The 17613-nt window shown below is 69.1% G+C and overlaps 1 long non-coding RNA gene across 1 annotated transcript in view; it reads right to left on the reverse strand.

The window, feature by feature from the left end:
- Nucleotides 1-17613, reverse strand: part of LOC134761745 (uncharacterized) — an 89374-nt gene that overhangs the window by 24858 nt on the left and 46903 nt on the right. Inside the window, exon 2 of the long non-coding RNA XR_010140808.1 lies at nucleotides 5-4814. This is a non-coding gene — a long non-coding RNA (uncharacterized LOC134761745). The remainder of the gene's footprint in view (nucleotides 1-4; nucleotides 4815-17613) is intronic.

The following is a 17613-nucleotide window of genomic DNA, read 5'->3' on the forward strand; positions in this document are numbered from 1 at the left end:
TTACCTCCACACTTTGGCATCTCTGTGAAGTCTACCTGGAGATCTTGAAAGGGGGCTGCTCCATCAGCTTGTATGCCGGACTCAATGGCTGGACCTTGCCTCGCCTTATGCTGTCGGCAGGTTACACACCACACGGCTGCGTCACCGTGTTGGCAAGGGCTGACAAATGTGCGATGTCGAAATACTGGCCTAACAACTTTTGCGGTGATTCCTGACCTAGATGGGTGGTTTCATGGAAAGCCAGTACAACTGTGGCTCCTAGCAGCTGTGGCACAGCTGCTCTCCCATCTGGTAACCCAGTCGATCCTTTCTCCATCACTTGTCCTTCCCTCTACCTGGAGAAAGTCTCTTTCTTCTTTAGAAGAAGTAGGTAGAAGATCAGGTGCCTGAGGGAGCAGAGGGGCTGTGACTGGTGCCCGGAAGGGGGCAGATGCTGCTTTTCCAGCCTCTGAGTCAGCGCGGGAATTCCCCAAACCCACCAAGGTGGAAGCTCGCAGGTGTCCTCTGCGATGCGTAACTGCCACCTTGTGGGGTTTCCATACTGCTTCTAATCATTGCAAGATTCCTTGTTGATATTTTCTGTCTTTTCCCCCAGAGTTCAATAGGCTCTTTTCTTTCTAGAATGCTCCATGCGCTTGAAGCGTTCAAAAGGCATACCGAGAATCAGTGTAAATGTTGACAGTCTTACCTTCAGGGAGTTCTGAGGCCCCAATTAAAGCAATGAGTTCAGCTTTCTGGGCTGAAGTGCCCTGGGGCAACGATCTGGCTTCAACCACAGTGTCCAGGGTTACCACTGCATACCCTGCACATCTCTCTCCTTGTGGCTTGATGAAGCTGCTCCCGTCCACTTACAGTTCCCGGTCTACTGATGCCCAAGGCTGGTCCTGGAGGTCAGGTCTGCTAGAGTCAACTGCGTCCAACACTTGTACACGATCATGCTCGACAGGGCTCTCTCTGATACCGGGAGCAAGGTGGCAGGGTTTAGGGTGTTCCAAACTTCAGTGGTTATATGGGGATTTTCACAGAGCAAACTTTGGTACTTGGTGAGTCTAGCATTCATTAGCCAACAGTGTCCTTTAGTATTCATTAGAGTCAGCACAGCATGGGGGGCCTTTATGTGCAGGTTTTGCCCAGGAGTCAGCTTATTTGCTTCTTGTACTAGCAGGGCAGTTGCTGCCAAGGCCCTCAAACACGGGGGCCATCCTTTAGGAACCCCGTCTAGTTGTTGAGAGAGGTAGGCCACCAGCCTCGGCCAGGGCCCCACAGTTTGGGTGAAAACTCCAACTGCCATCTTTTCTCTCTCTGACGCATACAATGGAAAAGGCTTTGTCAGATCAGGTAGCCCCAGGGCTGGGGCTGCCGTCAGTTTTTTCCTTTAACTCATGCAAGGCTTGCTGCTATTGGGATCCCCATTCGAGAGGTTCCTGGTCCCCCCCTTTGTGACCTCATACAAATGCTTGGCTCATACTGCAAAGCTTGGGATCCACAGTCTACAAAACCCCACAGCTCCTAAGAATTCTCTCACATGCCTTCCGCTCTTAGGCTCCGGTCGATTGCAAATCACCTGCTTTCTTTCTGCTCCCAGGCTGCGTTCCCCATGTCAGATAGTAAATCCCAAGGAACGTACCCGCTGTCGGCCGATCTGAGCCTTTTTCTTGGACACCTTATACCCACAGTCCTCCAGGTGCCGGAGCAGGGCATCTATTCCCTTGGCACACCCGACTGCCATAGGGTGTCCCAGCTAAAGGTCATCAACCTACTGGAGCAACAGGCAGCCTATGTTTCTGGTGGGAAACTTCTGGAGGTCTGGGGCCAACGCCTCCCCGAAGATGGTGGGGAAGTTCTTGAACCCTTGGGGAAGCCGGGTCCAAGTGTACTGAGTAGTGACACCTGACTCCGGATCTTCCCACTGAAAGGCAAACAGCTTCTGGCTCTCTGGGGCTAATCTGATATGAAAGAAAGCTTCTTTCAGGTCCAAGCAGGTGAACCAGCTGTCCTCAGCTGGCAGCAACCCCAACAATGTGTACGGGTTAGGTAGTGTTGGATGGAAAGTCATTGTAGCTTGATGAAGCAAGCGCAAATCCTGTACCGGCCTGTAGTCCTTGGTCCCTGGCTTGGGAACAGGCAGGAGGGGAGTGTTCCATGGGACTGAGAAGGAACTCGAATTCCAGAAGTTCTTAGGTGCTTGAGATGGACCTGGATACCTTGAAGAGCTTCTCCGGGGACCGGGTCCTGTTTTTGCCTAACCGGCTGGGCCCCAGGCTTCACTTCTATGAGTCTGGGGGCTTGGTTGATTGCCAACCCTGGAGGGTTGTCTTCCGCCCCTACTCTTGGCCACCGCTTAGCCAGAGCTGGTCTTCTCTCTTGGCCCAGCTCAGTTAAGGAAAGTCTCTATTCCTCCTCTCGGGGGACCGTAAGGGTCATAATGCTTCCCGTTCCGGGTCACTTTAGCAGCAAAGAGCCGTGCTCTGTCAAAGAGACAGTGGCTCTCAGCTGGCTAAGCAAGTCCCTTCCCAACAAGGGCAAGGGACAGTCAGGCGCGGACAAAAACTGATGAATCGCTCTATGTCCTCCTACAGTGCAAGTCCGAGGCAAGCAGACAGCTTGCTTTGCTGAAACCCCCGTGGCTCCGATGATGTCAATAGTCTCTTTGGAGAAGGGGGCGACCGGGGCGGTTACTACCGAACGTTCAGCACCGGTATCTACAAGAAAATCAACGTCTCTACCCCCGACTGTCATTCTGTCCACAGGCTCTTTGGGGACCCTTGAGCCCGGTCTCCCTCAGTCCAAGAACACTTACTTCTGCCAGGTCGAGCTGGGCCCCTTCCTCCTTGTCCGGGGCCTCTTGCTCTGAGTCACCTTGTTTTCTTTTCAGCTGAGGGCATCTGTTCTTCCAATGTCCGATTTCTGTTCAATAAGCACACTGCTCACGCTGCCAACTCTGACAGCCAAGCTGAGTTTCTTTCCCAGGGCCCCCCTTCCCTTGCCTCTCTGGGGGGACCCCTCTGATTGCTGCAGCTAACAGGTCGGTGTTTCACCGGGCCTGACGTTCACTCTCTTTGTGGTTTTCCTTACAGCTTACTGCATCCCTGTTTACAAACACCTGTTTAGCTATTTCTAAGAATTGTGATGTATCCATCCCTGCAAACCCAGCCTGTTTCTGCAGGTTTCTTCACATGTCTTCTGCACTCTGACTGGCTCAAACTACGTGAATCGTGCGCTGATTTTCAGGGCTATGGGGATGAAAGCCAGTACACATACGGTAGGCCTCACACAGTCTCTGGTAGAATTGTGCTGGACTTTCTTCCTTTCCCTGAATAACCTCAGAGACCTTGATAACGTTTGTGGCCTTCTGAGCTCCCCTCTTGAATGCTTCCAAGAGAGCTTCCCTGTCTCGGTTTAGCCTTTGCATATCCTCTCTTTCATTTGGGTCCCACTGGGGGTCGGTTCCTGGTAACTGGGTCCTTCCGTACTCTTGGGGGTTTTGAGAATCAGCTGGTGCCTGTTCCTCTAGCCACTCAGTTGCTGCTTGGAGCACCCTCCGCCTTTCATCTCTGTGAAAGAGGAACATGAGCCACTGGTGGCCATCAGCCCAGGTGGGGTTGTGGGTCTGGAGAATAGTTTGGAGCAAATCAATTCCAGCCTGTGGCTTTTCGGGATAGGACGGGTTATTGTTTTTCCAGTGGAGAAGGTCGGCAGAGGTGAAGGGCTGGTAGAGAAAAACACGCCTGTCCACCACGTGACCATCCTCATCTCTCCCAGCATACCGCTGCTCTCTCAGGGGCATTTGGATCCCGGTTTTGGGTCATCAACCAGCTGCCAAGGGAGGGGTTTCTCCCGAGTCTTCACTTCCTCTCTTGTCTACTCTGGATGGCCTAGGGATAGGCTTGTCTTGCGGAGGCGCAAGCACTGTGGGCTCAAGAGTGGGGAGCCTCTTTCCCTGGGAAGGGGAGGGCACCACTGGGATCACTGGTGCTATCTCCTGCAGTGGACGTTCTGATGTTGGGTCGAACAGAACTTGAGGAGTTGATTTCCGTGGGCGGGTGGAGCAGGATCCTTCCTTAGCTATCTGTCCCTTTGCTACTAGTATTGCTGCTGCCTGCCCTCTTAGCCACTGTGGGGGTTCTAGCACCAGCCGTCACCAGGTGTCTATGTATGGGAACTGGTCTAGGTATCCTTTCCCAGTTCCCTTGTGCCACACCTGAGAAACAAGGGACCTGTCCAGGCTTCCTTCTGACGGCCGAGCCACTTCTAATGTCAGGCAATCTATTTCCCACAAAGCTCTAAGTTCCCCGGTGGTCTGGTGGTTAGGAATCGGCACGCTCACTGCCACGGCTCAGGTTCAATTCCCGGTCATGTTGAACCAAGAAGCGGAGCAGGACGAGCCGCGGACAAACCCCTCAGACACCGGATTCCAGGAGGACCATGTTCCTTTTAATCCTCTCCAGGAGACAGGAGACGCGTCTTAAGAGCGGAGCTCCCCCCGAAGGAAGACAGAGTTCCTGGCCCTTTTCTCAGGGCTTACAACTCTAAGAGGTTCCACCTGAAAGGGTCTTTCGTGGTGGATTCAGAGCACATGTGCTTCGAGTGGGGGTGGGGGAGGTTCATCTTTTCACCTCAGGCCGGCTCATCAGTGGCACCGGCTGGTCTTGCCACTGGCTTCATTCCTCTTGTTTTTCAACTTTTACTTCGTCCTCCTCTTCAGAGACAGGAGACGGAAAGAGAAATGCCTTCTCTCCTCAGGGCGACAGGATGATATGACTCCCAATATCGCAGGGGGTGTACACCCCTCCTGTCATATTGTTCTTAATACCCTGGGAGGGAGAGGATAAGATTACATTGAATATCGCAGGGAATGTACACCCTCCCCCTCTCATACCCTCCCTAATATCCAGGGGAAGAGACGATAATTTTCCTCCCTTTGGATATTAGGGACAATATCACCGGGGAGGTCTACACCTTCTGGATTCGTGGGATTCATACCGTCCACTCCCCGCCTGGAGATCAGCAACAGGATCACAGGAGGGATGTCCACCCAGTGCGATATTTTCCATCATGTCATCCTCTACCCCCTGACTATTAGGAGTCACATCCTAGAGGGGTGTACACTTTCTGCGATAATGGGAGTCATATCCTCTCCCCCACGGATATCGGGAACAGTTTTATTAATTATTAATATTAATAAATAATAAATATAATAGCAATTAATAGTAATCATCGATATTAATAACTACAGTGGAGACAGTAAAACTTCATGCGGATTAAAAATATTAATGATTACGATTAATAATTAATAGCAATATCAATATTAATAATAAAATAATGATATCCGTCATTAATGTTACTTAAATCCATCGTAAGTGATGTTGGTAATAAGACAATGATTAATAACATTAATAACTAATATTATTAAAAATGACATTAATAGTAAGAATTAATTTTAATCATGCAGAATCCTATCTTTAAAATAATCATTAATGATTAATAAAGTTCTACTATTAATTAATATTACCATTGATAATTATTAATGGGGCTGATGTTTAATAATTCATAATATGATGACTCGTAAACCGCAGGGGGTGTACACCTACCTGTGATATTGTTCCTAATATCCAGGCATGGAGAGCATGACATTAGTTTTAATATCACAGTAGGTGTACAATCACCCTGGGACACTGATCCTAATATCCAGCGGGTGGAGTATGACGTGACTGCCAACATAGCAATGAATGTACAGCCACCCGGTGATATTGCTCCTAATATTCACGGGAGAAGCGTATGATATTACTCCCAATATCGCAGGGACTGTACACCTCTTCTGTGATATTATTCCTAGTAACCCGAGGGGCAGAGGATGATAATAATTCCAGCACCGCAGGCTGTGTTCACCCACCGTGTGATATGGTTATTAATATCCTGAAAGGGAGGGGATGATATTTCTCCCGATAATAGATAGATATTACTCCCCATAGTAGAGCAGGAGGTGTACACCCACCCTGTGATATTTTTCCTAATATTCAGAGACAGGGAAGTGGATATTATTCCCAATATCACAGGAAGTGTACACCCCCGTGCGAGATGGTCCTTCATGATAATCCAGGGCGGAGGGGGTGATATGACTACATATATCACAGAAAGTGTACACCCCCCAGGGATATTGTACCCATGATACTGGAGGGAAGAGGATGATATTACTTTAAATATCACAGAAGGTGGACACGCCCCACTAATATTGTTTCTAACTGCAACGCGGGAGAGGAGGATATGACACCCAATACCGCAGGGAGTAGAAACACCCCTATGATACCGTTCCTAATATTCAGAGAGCAAGAGGATGATATTCCTCCCAATAAAGACGGGTGTACACCCATCTGTGAAATAGTTCATAATTTCCAGAGGGGAGATAATATGACGCACAATATGCTAAAGAGGCAGTGAGTCCACCGCGGCTCCTGGGAGCCAGGGGGGGACTAGGGGGCTGGCTCCCACTCCCCGCCTCGCGGGGGGTGCCTCACCCCCCTGCGAGGGGGCTCCTGGGAGCCAGGGGGGGGACTAGGGGGCTGGCTCCCACTCCCCGCCTCGCGGGGGGTGCCTCACCCCCCTGCGAGGGGGCTCCTGGGAGCCAGGGGGGGGACTAGGGGGCTGGCTCCCACTCCCCGCCTCGCGGGGGGTGCCTCACCCCCCTGCGAGGGGGCTCCTGGGAGCCAGGGGGGGGACTAGGGGGCTGGCTCCCACTCCCCGCCTCGCGGGGGGTGCCTCACCCCCCTGCGAGGGGGCTCCTGGGAGCCAGGGGGGGGACTAGGGGGCTGGCTCCCACTCCCCGCCTCGCGGGGGGTGCCGCACCCCCCTGCGAGGGGGCTCCTGGGAGCCAGGGGGGGGACTAGGGGGCTGGCTCCCACTCCCCGCCTCGCGGGGGGTGCCGCACCCCCCTGCGAGGGGGCTCCTGGGAGCCAGGGGGGGGACTAGGGGGCTGGCTCCCACTCCCCGCCTCGCGGGGGGTGCCGCACCCCCCTGCGAGGGGGCTCCTGGGAGCCAGGGGGGGGACTAGGGGGCTGGCTCCCACTCCCCGCCTCGCGGGGGGTGCCTCACCCCCCTGCGAGGGGGCTCCTGGGAGCCAGGGGGGGGACTAGGGGGCTGGCTCCCACTCCCCGCCTCGCGGGGGGTGCCGCACCCCCCTGCGAGGGGGCTCCTGGGAGCCAGGGGGGGGACTAGGGGGCTGGCTCCCACTCCCCGCCTCGCGGGGGGTGCCGCACCCCCCTGCGAGGGGGCTCCTGGGAGCCAGGGGGGGGACTAGGGGGCTGGCTCCCACTCCCCGCCTCGCGGGGGGTGCCGCACCCCCCTGCGAGGGGGCTCCTGGGAGCCAGGGGGGGGACTAGGGGGCTGGCTCCCACTCCCCGCCTCGCGGGGGGTGCCGCACCCCCCTGCGAGGGGGCTCCTGGGAGCCAGGGGGGGGACTAGGGGGCTGGCTCCCACTCCCCGCCTCGCGGGGGGTGCCGCACCCCCCTGCGAGGGGGCTCCTGGGAGCCAGGGGGGGGACTAGGGGGCTGGCTCCCACTCCCCGCCTCGCGGGGGGTGCCGCACCCCCCTGCGAGGGGGCTCCTGGGAGCCAGGGGGGGGACTAGGGGGCTGGCTCCCACTCCCCGCCTCGCGGGGGGTGCCGCACCCCCCTGCGAGGGGGCTCCTGGGAGCCAGGGGGGGGACTAGGGGGCTGGCTCCCACTCCCCGCCTCGCGGGGGGTGCCGCACCCCCCTGCGAGGGGGCTCCTGGGAGCCAGGGGGGGGACTAGGGGGCTGGCTCCCACTCCCCGCCTCGCGGGGGGTGCCGCACCCCCCTGCGAGGGGGCTCCTGGGAGCCAGGGGGGGGACTAGGGGGCTGGCTCCCACTCCCCGCCTCGCGGGGGGTGCCGCACCCCCCTGCGAGGGGGCTCCTGGGAGCCAGGGGGGGACTAGGGGGCTGGCTCCCACTCCCCGCCTCGCGGGGGGTGCCGCACCCCCCTGCGAGGGGGCTCCTGGGAGCCAGGGGGGGGACTAGGGGGCTGGCTCCCACTCCCCGCCTCGCGGGGGGTGCCGCACCCCCCTGCGAGGGGGCTCCTGGGAGCCAGGGGGGGGACTAGGGGGCTGGCTCCCACTCCCCGCCTCGCGGGGGGTGCCGCACCCCCCTGCGAGGGGGCTCCTGGGAGCCAGGGGGGGGACTAGGGGGCTGGCTCCCACTCCCCGCCTCGCGGGGGGTGCCGCACCCCCCTGCGAGGGGGCTCCTGGGAGCCAGGGGGGGGACTAGGGGGCTGGCTCCCACTCCCCGCCTCGCGGGGGGTGCCGCACCCCCCTGCGAGGGGGCTCCTGGGAGCCAGGGGGGGGACTAGGGGGCTGGCTCCCACTCCCCGCCTCGCGGGGGGTGCCGCACCCCCCTGCGAGGGGGCTCCTGGGAGCCAGGGGGGGGACTAGGGGGCTGGCTCCCACTCCCCGCCTCGCGGGGGGTGCCGCACCCCCCTGCGAGGGGGCTCCTGGGAGCCAGGGGGGGGACTAGGGGGCTGGCTCCCACTCCCCGCCTCGCGGGGGGTGCCGCACCCCCCTGCGAGGGGGCTCCTGGGAGCCAGGGGGGGGACTAGGGGGCTGGCTCCCACTCCCCGCCTCGCGGGGGGTGCCGCACCCCCCTGCGAGGGGGCTCCTGGGAGCCAGGGGGGGGACTAGGGGGCTGGCTCCCACTCCCCGCCTCGCGGGGGGTGCCGCACCCCCCTGCGAGGGGGCTCCTGGGAGCCAGGGGGGGGACTAGGGGGCTGGCTCCCACTCCCCGCCTCGCGGGGGGTGCCGCACCCCCCTGCGAGGGGGCTCCTGGGAGCCAGGGGGGGGACTAGGGGGCTGGCTCCCACTCCCCGCCTCGCGGGGGGTGCCGCACCCCCCTGCGAGGGGGCTCCTGGGAGCCAGGGGGGGGACTAGGGGGCTGGCTCCCACTCCCCGCCTCGCGGGGGGTGCCGCACCCCCCTGCGAGGGGGCTCCTGGGAGCCAGGGGGGGGACTAGGGGGCTGGCTCCCACTCCCCGCCTCGCGGGGGGTGCCGCACCCCCCTGCGAGGGGGCTCCTGGGAGCCAGGGGGGGGACTAGGGGGCTGGCTCCCACTCCCCGCCTCGCGGGGGGTGCCGCACCCCCCTGCGAGGGGGCTCCTGGGAGCCAGGGGGGGGACTAGGGGGCTGGCTCCCACTCCCCGCCTCGCGGGGGGTGCCGCACCCCCCTGCGAGGGGGCTCCTGGGAGCCAGGGGGGGGACTAGGGGGCTGGCTCCCACTCCCCGCCTCGCGGGGGGTGCCGCACCCCCCTGCGAGGGGGCTCCTGGGAGCCAGGGGGGGGACTAGGGGGCTGGCTCCCACTCCCCGCCTCGCGGGGGGTGCCGCACCCCCCTGCGAGGGGGCTCCTGGGAGCCAGGGGGGGGACTAGGGGGCTGGCTCCCACTCCCCGCCTCGCGGGGGGTGCCGCACCCCCCTGCGAGGGGGCTCCTGGGAGCCAGGGGGGGACTAGGGGGCTGGCTCCCACTCCCCGCCTCGCGGGGGGTGCCGCACCCCCCTGCGAGGGGGCTCCTGGGAGCCAGGGGGGGGACTAGGGGGCTGGCTCCCACTCCCCGCCTCGCGGGGGGTGCCGCACCCCCCTGCGAGGGGGCTCCTGGGAGCCAGGGGGGGGACTAGGGGGCTGGCTCCCACTCCCCGCCTCGCGGGGGGTGCCGCACCCCCTGCGAGGGGGCTCCTGGGAGCCAGGGGGGGGACTAGGGGGCTGGCTCCCACTCCCCGCCTCGCGGGGGTGCCGCACCCCCCTGCGAGGGGGCTCCTGGGAGCCAGGGGGGGGACTAGGGGGCTGGCTCCCACTCCCCGCCTCGCGGGGGGTGCCGCACCCCCCTGCGAGGGGGCTCCTGGGAGCCAGGGGGGGGACTAGGGGGCTGGCTCCCACTCCCCGCCTCGCGGGGGGTGCCGCACCCCCCTGCGAGGGGGCTCCTGGGAGCCAGGGGGGGGACTAGGGGGCTGGCTCCCACTCCCCGCCTCGCGGGGGGTGCCGCACCCCCCTGCGAGGGGGCTCCTGGGAGCCAGGGGGGGGACTAGGGGGCTGGCTCCCACTCCCCGCCTCGCGGGGGGTGCCGCACCCCCCTGCGAGGGGGCTCCTGGGAGCCAGGGGGGGACTAGGGGGCTGGCTCCCACTCCCCGCCTCGCGGGGGGTGCCGCACCCCCCTGCGAGGGGGCTCCTGGGAGCCAGGGGGGGGACTAGGGGGCTGGCTCCCACTCCCCGCCTCGCGGGGGGTGCCGCACCCCCCTGCGAGGGGGCTCCTGGGAGCCAGGGGGGGGACTAGGGGGCTGGCTCCCACTCCCCGCCTCGCGGGGGGTGCCGCACCCCCCTGCGAGGGGGCTCCTGGGAGCCAGGGGGGGGACTAGGGGGCTGGCTCCCACTCCCCGCCTCGCGGGGGGTGCCGCACCCCCCTGCGAGGGGGCTCCTGGGAGCCAGGGGGGGGACTAGGGGGCTGGCTCCCACTCCCCGCCTCGCGGGGGGTGCCGCACCCCCCTGCGAGGGGGCTCCTGGGAGCCAGGGGGGGGACTAGGGGGCTGGCTCCCACTCCCCGCCTCGCGGGGGGTGCCGCACCCCCCTGCGAGGGGGCTCCTGGGAGCCAGGGGGGGGACTAGGGGGCTGGCTCCCACTCCCCGCCTCGCGGGGGGTGCCGCACCCCCCTGCGAGGGGGCTCCTGGGAGCCAGGGGGGGGACTAGGGGGCTGGCTCCCACTCCCCGCCTCGCGGGGGGTGCCGCACCCCCCTGCGAGGGGGCTCCTGGGAGCCAGGGGGGACTAGGGGGCTGGCTCCCACTCCCCGCCTCGCGGGGGGTGCCGCACCCCCTGCGAGGGGGCTCCTGGGAGCCAGGGGGGGACTAGGGGGCTGGCTCCCACTCCCCGCCTCGCGGGGGGTGCCGCACCCCCCTGCGAGGGGGCTCCTGGGAGCCAGGGGGACTAGGGGGCTGGCTCCCACTCCCCGCCTCGCGGGGGGTGCCGCACCCCCCTGCGAGGGGGCTCCTGGGAGCCAGGGGGGGACTAGGGGGCTGGCTCCCACTCCCCGCCTCGCGGGGGGTGCCGCACCCCCCTGCGAGGGGGCTCCTGGGAGCCAGGGGGGACTAGGGGGCTGGCTCCCACTCCCCGCCTCGCGGGGGGTGCCGCACCCCCTGCGAGGGGGCTCCTGGGAGCCAGGGGGGGGACTAGGGGGCTGGCTCCCACTCCCCGCCTCGCGGGGGGTGCCGCACCCCCCTGCGAGGGGGCTCCTGGGAGCCAGGGGGGGGACTAGGGGGCTGGCTCCCACTCCCCGCCTCGCGGGGGGTGCCGCACCCCCTGCGAGGGGGCTCCTGGGAGCCAGGGGGGGACTAGGGGGCTGGCTCCCACTCCCCGCCTCGCGGGGGTGCCGCACCCCTGCGAGGGGGCTCCTGGGAGCCAGGGGGGGGACTAGGGGGCTGGCTCCCACTCCCCGCCTCGCGGGGGGTGCCGCACCCCCTGCGAGGGGGCTCCTGGGAGCCAGGGGGGGGACTAGGGGGCTGGCTCCCACTCCCCGCCTCGCGGGGGGTGCCGCACCCCCTGCGAGGGGGCTCCTGGGAGCCAGGGGGGACTAGGGGGCTGGCTCCCTCCCCGCCTCGCGGGGGGTGCCGCACCCCCCTGCGAGGGGGCTCCTGGGAGCCAGGGGGGGGACTAGGGGGCTGGCTCCCACTCCCCGCCTCGCGGGGGGTGCCGCACCCCCTGCGAGGGGGCTCCTGGGAGCCAGGGGGGGACTAGGGGGCTGGCTCCCACTCCCCGCCTCGCGGGGGGTGCCGCACCCCCCTGCGAGGGGGCTCCTGGGAGCCAGGGGGGGACTAGGGGGCTGGCTCCCACTCCCCGCCTCGCGGGGGGTGCCGCACCCCCCTGCGGGGGGCTCCTGGGAGCCAGGGGGGGACTAGGGGGCTGGCTCCCCACTCCCCGCCTCGCGGGGGTGCCGCACCCCCCGAGGGGGCTCCTGGGAGCCAGGGGGGACTAGGGGGCTGGCTCCCACTCCCCGCCTCGCGGGGGGTGCCGCACCCCCTGCGAGGGGGCTCCTGGGAGCCAGGGGGGACTAGGGGCTGGCTCCCACTCCCCGCCTCGCGGGGGGTGCCGCACCCCCCTGCGAGGGGGCTCCTGGGAGCCAGGGGGGGGACTAGGGGGCTGGCTCCCACTCCCCGCCTCGCGGGGGGTGCCGCACCCCCCTGCGAGGGGGCTCCTGGGAGCCAGGGGGGGACTAGGGGGCTGGCTCCCACTCCCCGCCTCGCGGGGGGTGCCGCACCCCCCTGCGAGGGGCTCCTGGGAGCCAGGGGGGACTAGGGGGCTGGCTCCCACTCCCCGCCTCGCGGGGGTGCCGCACCCCCTGCGAGGGGGCTCCTGGGAGCCAGGGGGGACTAGGGGGCTGGCTCCTCCCCGCCTCGCGGGGGTGCCGCACCCCCCCTGGGAGCCGGGGGGGGACTAGGGGCTGGCTCCCACTCCCCGCCTCGCGGGGGTGCCGCACCCTGCGAGGGGGCTCCTGGGAGCCAGGGGGGGACTAGGGGGCTGGCTCCCACTCCCCGCCTCGCGGGGGTGCCGCACCCCCCTGCGAGGGGGCTCCTGGGAGCCAGGGGGGACTAGGGGGCTGGCTCCCACTCCCCGCCTCGCGGGGGGTGCCGCACCCCCTGCGAGGGGGCTCCTGGGAGCCAGGGGGGACTAGGGGGCTGGCTCCCACCCCCGCCTCGCGGGGGGTGCCGCACCCCCCTGCGAGGGGGCTCCTGGGAGCCAGGGGGGACTAGGGGGCTGGCTCCCACCCCCGCCTCGCGGGGGTGCCGCACCCCCTGCGAGGGGGCTCCTGGGAGCCAGGGGGGGGACTAGGGGGCTGGCTCCCACTCCCCGCCTCGCGGGGGGTGCCGCACCCCCCTGCGAGGGGGCTCCTGGGAGCCAGGGGGACTAGGGGGCTGGCTCCTCCCCGCCTCGCGGGGGTGCCGCACCCCCCTGCGAGGGGGCTCCTGGGAGCCAGGGGGGGGACTAGGGGGCTGGCTCCCACTCCCCGCCTCGCGGGGGGTGCCGCACCCCCTGCGAGGGGGCTCCTGGGAGCCAGGGGGGGGACTAGGGGCTGGCTCCCACTCCCCGCCTCGCGGGGGGTGCCGCACCCCCCTGCGAGGGGGCTCCTGGGAGCCAGGGGGACTAGGGGGCTGGCTCCCACTCCCCGCCTCGCGGGGGGTGCCGCACCCCCTGCGAGGGGCTCCTGGGAGCCAGGGGACTAGGGGCTGGCTCCACTCCCCGCCTCGCGGGGGGTGCCCCCCCTGCGAGGGGCTCCTGGGAGCCAGGGGGGACTAGGGGGCTGGCTCCCTCCCCGCCTCGCGGGGGGTGCCGCACCCCTGCGGGGGGCTCCTGGGAGCCAGGGGGGACTAGGGGGCTGGCTCCCACTCCCCGCCTCGCGGGGTGCCGCACCCCCCTGCGAGGGGCTCCTGGGAGCCAGGGGGGACTAGGGGGCTGGCTCCCACTCCCCGCCTCGCGGGGGGTGCCGCACCCCCCTGCGAGGGGGCTCCTGGGAGCCAGGGGGACTAGGGGCTGGCCCCCCCCGCCTCGCGGGGGGTGCCGCACCCCCCTGCGAGGGGGCTCCTGGGAGCCAGGGGGGGACTAGGGGGCTGGCTCCCACCCCCGCCTCGCGGGGGGTGCCGCACCCCCCTGCGAGGGGGCTCCTGGGAGCCAGGGGGGACTAGGGGGCTGGCCCCACTCCCCGCCTCGCGGGGTGCCGCACCCCCCTGCGAGGGGGCTCCTGGGAGCCAGGGGGGACTAGGGGGCTGGCTCCCACTCCCCGCCTCGCGGGGGTGCCGCACCCCCTGCGGCGAGGGGCTCCTGGGAGCCAGGGGGGACTAGGGGGCTGGCCCCACTCCCGCCTCGCGGGGGTGCCGCACCCCCCTGCGAGGGGCTCCTGGGAGCCAGGGGGGACTAGGGCTGGCTCCCCTCCCCGCCCTCGCGGGGGGTGCCGCACCCCTGCGAGGGGCTCCTGGGAGCCAGGGGGGACTAGGGGGCTGGCTCCCACTCCCGCCTCGCGGGGGTGCCGCACCCCCCTGCGAGGGGGCTCCTGGGAGCCAGGGGGGACTAGGGGGCTGGCTCCCTCCCGCCTCGCGGGGTGCCGCACCCCCCTGCGAGGGGGCTCCTGGGAGCCAGGGGGGACTAGGGGGCTGGCTCCCACTCCCCGCCTCGCGGGGTGCCGCACCCCTGCGAGGGGCTCCTGGGAGCCAGGGGGGGGACTAGGGGGCTGGCTCCCTCCCCGCCTCGCGGGGGTGCCGCACCCCCCTGCGAGGGGGCTCCTGGGAGCCAGGGGGGGGACTAGGGGCTGGCTCCCACTCCCCGCCTCGCGGGGGGTGCCGCACCCCCCTGCGAGGGGGCTCCTGGGAGCCAGGGGGGGGGACTAGGGGGCTGGCTCCCACTCCCCGCCTCGCGGGGGGTGCCGCACCCCCCTGCGAGGGGCTCCTGGGAGCCAGGGGGGACTAGGGGGCTGGCTCCCACTCCCCGCCTCGCGGGGGTGCCGCACCCCCCTGCGAGGGGGCTCCTGGGAGCCAGGGGGGGACTAGGGGCTGGCTCCCACTCCCCGCCTCGCGGGGGGTGCCGCACCCCCTGCGAGGGGGCTCCTGGGAGCCAGGGGGGGACTAGGGGGCTGGCTCCCACTCCCCGCCGCGGGGGGTGCCGCACCCCCTGCGAGGGGGCTCCTGGGAGCCAGGGGGGGGACTAGGGGGCTGGCTCCCACTCCCCGCCTCGCGGGGGTGCCGCACCCCCCTGCGAGGGGGCTCCTGGGAGCCAGGGGGGGACTAGGGGGCTGGCTCCCACTCCCCGCCTCGCGGGGTGCCGCACCCCCTGCGAGGGGGCTCCTGGGAGCCAGGGGGGACTAGGGGGCTGGCTCCCACTCCCCGCCTCGCGGGGGTGCCGCACCCCCCTGCGAGGGGGCTCCTGGGAGCCAGGGGGGGGACTAGGGGGCTGGCTCCCACTCCCCGCCTCGCGGGGGGTGCCGCACCCCCCTGCGAGGGGGCTCCTGGGAGCCAGGGGGGGACTAGGGGGCTGGCTCCCACTCCCCGCCTCGCGGGGGGTGCCGCACCCCCCTGCGAGGGGGCTCCTGGGAGCCAGGGGGGGGACTAGGGGCTGGCTCCCACTCCCCGCCTCGCGGGGGGTGCCGCACCCCCCTGCGAGGGGGCTCCTGGGAGCCAGGGGGGACTAGGGGGCTGGCTCCCTCCCCGCCTCGCGGGGGGTGCCGCACCCCCTGCGAGGGGGCTCCTGGGAGCCAGGGGGGGACTAGGGGGCTGGCCCCACTCCCCGCCTCGCGGGGTGCCGCACCCCCCTGCGAGGGGGCTCCTGGGAGCCAGGGGGGACGGGGGCTGGCTCCACTCCCCGCCTCGCGGGGTGCCGCACCCCTGCGAGGGGGCTCCTGGGAGCCAGGGGACTAGGGGGCTGGCTCCCACTCCCCGCCTCGCGGGGGTGCCGCACCCCCCTGCGAGGGGCTCCTGGGAGCCAGGGGGGACTAGGGGGCTGGCTCCCACTCCCCGCCTCGCGGGGGGTGCCGCACCCCCTGCGAGGGGGCTCCTGGGAGCCAGGGGGGGACTAGGGGGCTGGCTCCCTCCCCGCCTCGCGGGGGTGCCGCACCCCCTGCGAGGGGGCTCCTGGGAGCCAGGGGGGGACTAGGGGGCTGGCTCCCACTCCCCGCCTCGCGGGGGGTGCACCCCCTGCGAGGGGGCTCCTGGGAGCCAGGGGGGACTAGGGGGCTGGCTCCCACTCCCCCCTCGCGGGGGGTGCCGCACCCCCTGCGAGGGGGCTCCTGGGAGCCAGGGGGGACTAGGGGGCTGGCTCCCACTCCCCGCCTCGGGGGGGTGCCGCACCCCCCTGCGAGGGGGCTCCTGGGAGCCAGGGGGGACTAGGGGGCTGGCTCCCACTCCCCGCCTCGCGGGGTGCCGCACCCCCCTGCGAGGGGGCTCCTGGGAGCCAGGGGGGACTAGGGGGCTGGCTCCCACTCCCGCCTCGCGGGGGGTGCCGCACCCCCTGCGAGGGGGCTCCTGGGAGCCAGGGGGGGACTAGGGGGCTGGCTCCCTCCCCGCCTCGCGGGGGGTGCCGCACCCCCCTGCGAGGGGGCTCCTGGGAGCCAGGGGGGGACTAGGGGGCTGGCTCCCACCCCGCCTCGCGGGGGGTGCCGCACCCCCCTGCGAGGGGGCTCCTGGGAGCCAGGGGGGACTAGGGGGCTGGCTCCCACCCCGCCTCGCGGGGGGTGCCGCACCCCCCTGCGAGGGGGCTCCTGGGAGCCAGGGGGGGACTAGGGGGCTGGCTCCCACTCCCCGCCTCGCGGGGGGTGCACCCCCTGCGAGGGGGCTCCTGGGAGCCAGGGGGACTAGGGGCTGGCTCCACTCCCCGCCTCGCGGGGGGTGCCGCACCCCCCTGCGAGGGGGCTCCTGGGAGCCAGGGGGACTAGGGGGCTGGCTCCCACTCCCCGCCTCGCGGGGGTGCCGCACCCCCCTGCGAGGGGGCTCCTGGGAGCCAGGGGGGACTAGGGGGCTGGCCCCACCCGCCTCGCGGGGGGTGCCGCACCCCCCTGCGAGGGGGCTCCTGGGAGCCAGGGGGGGACTAGGGGGCTGGCTCCCACTCCCCGCCTCGCGGGGGGTGCCGCACCCCTGCGAGGGGGCTCCTGGGAGCCAGGGGGGACTAGGGGGCTGGCTCCTCCCCGCCTCGCGGGGGTGCCGCACCCCCTGCGAGGGGGCTCCTGGGAGCCAGGGGGGACTAGGGGGCTGGCTCCCTCCCGCCGCGGGGGGTGCCGCACCCCCTGCGAGGGGGCTCCTGGGAGCCAGGGGGGACTAGGGGGCTGGCTCCCACTCCCGCCTCGCGGGTGCCGCACCCCCCTGCGAGGGGGCTCCTGGGAGCCAGGGGGGCTAGGGCTGGCTCCCACTCCCCGCCTCGCGGGGGTGCCGCACCCTGCGAGGGGGCTCCTGGGAGCCAGGGGGGGACTAGGGGGCTGGCTCCCCACTCCCCGCCTCGCGGGGGTGCGCACCCCCCTGCGAGGGGCTCCTGGGAGCCAGGGGGGGACTAGGGGGCTGGCTCCCACCCCGCCTCGCGGGGGGTGCCGCACCCCCCTGCGAGGGGGCTCCTGGGAGCCAGGGGGGGACTAGGGGGCTGGCTCCACCCCCCGCCGCGGGGGTGCCGCACCCCCCTGCGAGGGGGCTCCTGGGAGCCAGGGGGGACTAGGGGGCTGGCTCCCACTCCCCGCCTCGGGGGGTGCCGCACCCCCCTGCGAGGGGGCTCCTGGGAGCCAGGGGGGACTAGGGGGCTGGCTCCCTCCCCGCCTCGCGGGGGTGCCGCACCCCCCTGCGAGGGGGCTCCTGGGAGCCAGGGGGGACTAGGGGGCTGGCTCCCACCCCCTCGCGGGTGCCGCACCCCCTGCGAGGGGGCTCCTGGGAGCCAGGGGGGGACTAGGGGCTGGCTCCCACTCCCCGCCTCGCGGGGGGTGCCGCACCCCCCTGCGAGGGGGCTCCTGGGAGCCAGGGGGGGACTAGGGGGCTGGCTCCCACTCCCCGCGCGGGGGTGCCGCACCCCCTGCGAGGGGGCTCCTGGGAGCCAGGGGGGACTAGGGGGCTGGCT

This window comes from Pongo abelii, chromosome 6 (genome assembly GCF_028885655.2).
Source record: "Pongo abelii isolate AG06213 chromosome 6, NHGRI_mPonAbe1-v2.0_pri, whole genome shotgun sequence".
NCBI classification, from domain to species: Eukaryota; Metazoa; Chordata; class Mammalia; order Primates; family Hominidae; genus Pongo; species Pongo abelii.